General features: G+C 43.3%; 1 non-coding gene across 1 annotated transcript; it reads right to left on the bottom strand.

Annotated features, from left to right (window-relative positions):
* Window positions 1–3445: 3445 nt before the first annotated feature.
* Window positions 3446–3552, bottom strand: LOC118488493. Its single transcript, XR_004885031.1, has one exon. It is a non-coding gene; the product is annotated as a small nucleolar RNA R71 (small nucleolar RNA).
* Between the last annotated feature and the right edge of the window lie 443 nt (window positions 3553–3995).

The raw sequence follows: 3995 nt of genomic DNA, 5'->3' as shown, positions 1-3995 counted from the left end.
AATTCATGTGGATCCCACCAAGATCGAAGCGATTAAGAATTGGGAAACTCCAAAGACGCCAACCGAAATCCAACAGTTTTTGGGTTTAGCAGGGTACTATCGCAAATTCATTGAGGATTATTCCAAAATCGTTCAACCGCTGACCTCCCTTACTCAGAAGGATAAGAAATATGAATGGGGAGATAAACAAGAAGAAGCCTTTCAGCTGCTTAAGAATAAGCTTTGCGATGCACCTATTTTATCCCTACCCGAAGGCACCGACGACTTCGTGGTATACTGTGACGCCTCGCTTAAGGGATTGGGCTATGTGCTAATGCAGCGACAAAAGGTTATCGCTTACGCTTCGCGCCAATTAAAGGTTCATGAGAAGAACTACACCACACACGATTTGGAGTTAGGCACAGTGGTGTTTGCTTTGAAGATTTGGCGACATTATCTGTATGGTACCCGGTGTACTATATTTATAGATCACAAGAGCCTTCAGCACATATTCGACCAGAAAGACCTTAACATGAGACAACGGAATTGGGTAGAGTTGTTAAATGATTATGATTGCGAAATCAAATATCATCCAGGAAAGGCGAATGTGGTGGCAGACGCCCTGAGTCGAAAAGCAAGGATTAAGCCCATAAGCGTTAGGGCTTTAGAGATGATTGTTCAGACAGATCTCTCGTTGCGCATTCGTGCTGCCCAAAGAGAAGCTCTCAAGAAAGAGAACTTAAAGGCCGAATATCTCCGTGGGATGGAGAAAAGGTTGGTACCCAATGAGGAAGGAACCTTGTATTTTATGGGACGAATTTGGGTTCCGATGAGCACAAAATGCAACATATAAATTACATCAATTGTGGCATAAAACTAACCCTTTTTTAGTACTAATGTTGGAAAAAGTATGCTTTTGTCTTCCTTTTGTATTTTCAGGATTAAATGAGCTCAAATAAACAAAAGAAGCCAAAAAGGCAGCTAAATCTAACATAAATACAAGAAAAGGAACAAACGTGGCATGCCCGGCCTCCCGACAGCATCTTCCCAAGCAAAACAAGAGAACAGAAGGCTGAACACGCCCCGTGCTCAATGAGCACGGGGGCGTGCCCAAGTGTCAGCAGAAAAGACAAAGTAGTAGAAGCTTCCATCGCCCACCATGGGGCCGTGCTCAGTGGACACGGGGCCGTGGTCAACTATAAGATTCGCGGAATCCAGGCAAATCTTGATAGTACAGATATGCTTCTGCACACGGGGTCGTGCTCAGCGGACACGGGGGCGTGGTCAACTAATGTAGACAAACTGCATTTAATGAAGAAAGAGAAGAGGATGGACACGGGGCCGTGCCCAAGCTTCTATTCAGCCTATAAATAGGAGTGCTAGGAGCTCTTGCAACTCATCCCTTGGCACACCACCTCTCTCAAACTTCACCCACCACCCACCACCATCACAACACCATCATCCACCACCATCATCCATTGTCCATCATAGAGTGTGTGAGTCGTCTCGGGATCCAAGATTGATCGTAAGAGTTCTTGACAATCAAAGGCCATGTTTGCCTAAGTCTCTTACATCACTTGGTGAAGACAAGTGTTTAGTGTAATACTTTTTATTTTTAATCTTTTGCACTTTTTAATTGGTTATGTATTAATGACTTTAATAACTAGTTTCTTATGTTGAAGGTAATTCTTACTTATCGTTTGTCCGTGGTGTCTTGGCATTATTTTACTGTCTATATAAAATAATAGATTTTCACCATTCATATCTCCACGGTCTATATGGAGGTATGTTGGCTACCTGGTCGGGGGTTAAGGGAATGGTTTGGTAAGAGTCTTGCCATTGTTCAGTGTATAGATCCTGCAAAGGACCTAGGTCAAATTTAGTAGGACCTCCTTCAATGCCCAACGGTATTGGATGGCGGGGGTCAAAACTCTTTGACCCCCTCATAAGTTAAACTACTATTAAAACTTTAACCCGGCTACTTAGGACTGCATCCTTGCTGACTCGGACTACTTAGCTGAGGGTAACGTCGCCTTCAAAAGAGGGGCCTACCACATTATGCATTAAAAACTTAATTAATTATCTTTCAATAATCCGACCCTTTAGGATTGTATCCTTGCTGACTCAAACTACTGGGTTGAGGGTAACGTCGCCTTCAAAAGAGGGGCCTACTACAATAACTAAGATAATCTCTTAAACAAGTGCAAAAGTGCGAAAATAATCAAAGGTTACACTACAAACGAGTCGGATCCAAGTGATTTATCTTGTCTATCTATTTTTACTTTTATTTTACTTTTCAGCATTTTAGTTAGTTTTATTTTTCTAGTTTAAAAATCTTTTTCTACTTTTTGATTTGATTAGACGTTAAGGATAAACCGGTACTAAAAGCTCTTGTGTCCTTGGACGACCTCGGTATCTTACCAACACTATATTACGTCCATGATGGGTGCACTTGCCCATATGTGTGTTTAGTGTTAGTGAATATCGTGTTTATAAATTTAAAACTTGGCTAAAAAGTGTAAAAAGGGCTTAAAATATGCACCTAAAATATACTACACTTCACACGCATCAAGTTTTTGGCGCCGTTGCCGGGGACACAAGGATTTTAAGAAAGTTAGGATCAGCGGCCTAATCATTTTTTTTATTTTTATTTTTAGGATTTTCTTAATTTTTCAGCATCTGCAGAGCTTCAGCACGGGCCGTGCCTGGTCGGACACGGGTCGTGCCCAGCATTGTCACTGACAGTTTTTATTTTCCGAGTTACAGAGAGTTGAGCACGGGGCCGTGTCGGTGCAACACGGGGCCGTGTCCAACTCTCCAGTAACAGGGATCTGGAAAAAAATCACTGTATCTCTGACCACGGGTCGTGCTCACTGAGCACGGGGCCGTGGTAAACCTTCTGACCAACATTGTTTTCTGTTTTTATTGCAGGACTTGGAACCCAGGCGCCACATCTGAACTTCCTACGTAGTGTATGAGCTCCGGTTCTAGTAGAGACATAAAAGAACCTCTAGAAGAACCCGGACGCTTTCTCAGAAAAAGACTTAAAGCTAAAAACCAAGAGAAAGTTTTGGGGGACCCACTTCCAATGGCGGACCAACGTACCCTCATGGATTACCTACGACCCACCGTGGGTAATCTTGGCGCCGCTATCAATGCACCGAATGTCGAAGCTAACAAGTTCGAACTTCGGCCACATTTGATACAAATGCTTCAAAACTCCGCAACCTTCCATGGGCTTGCGGACGAGTATCCCCATCTACATATTACTAATTTCTAAGAAATATGTGGGACCTTCCGGATCAATGGAGCATCAAACGACGCCATCCGCCTTTGGATGTTTCCATTTTCACTAAAGGACCGAGCAAAGGCTTGGCTCAACGCCCTCCCAGTTGGCTCGGTAAACACCTGGTATGAACTAGCCCAAAAGTTTCTATATAAGTATTTCCCTCTCGCTAAAACGGCTAAATTAATGACTGAAATTAATACATATTCACAAGAGGATGGGGAATCCTTATATGAAACTTGGGAAAGGTTCAAGGAGCTATTGTGAAAGTGTCCTCATCACGGTCTTGCGGTATGGCAACAAGTATCCACTTTCTACAATGGGTTGTTGCCACACACAAGACAAACAGTTGACTCTAGCTCCGGGGGACTTTTAGGTAATCGCCGCCCACATGAAATATACAATCAAATTGAGGAAATTGCTCAAACCAATTTTCAGTGGCACACTCCCCGAGGCAATAAATCTATTGCCCCGGGCGCCCATAAGGTTGATGAAAGCACTTCTTTACAAGCCCAAATCGAGGCCCTTTCTTCAAAAATCAAAAAGTTAGAAATGACAAAAACGGTCTCGGTTATGGCTTGGGAAGGGTGTGGTGGGCCACATGAAAATTGGAGTTGTATGAAAGAAACAAATGATCAACCAGAGTCGGTAAACTACATTGATAACAGACCTAGGCCGTCGGGTCCTCCAACGGGTACCTACAACCAAGGATGGCGTAACCACCCTAACC

Source organism: Helianthus annuus, chromosome 16, assembly GCF_002127325.2.
Source record: "Helianthus annuus cultivar XRQ/B chromosome 16, HanXRQr2.0-SUNRISE, whole genome shotgun sequence".
Classification (NCBI taxonomy): Eukaryota; Viridiplantae; Streptophyta; class Magnoliopsida; order Asterales; family Asteraceae; genus Helianthus; species Helianthus annuus.
The sequence above is the reverse complement of the archived record's forward strand: the minus strand, read 5'-3'. Positions and strand labels throughout refer to the sequence as shown.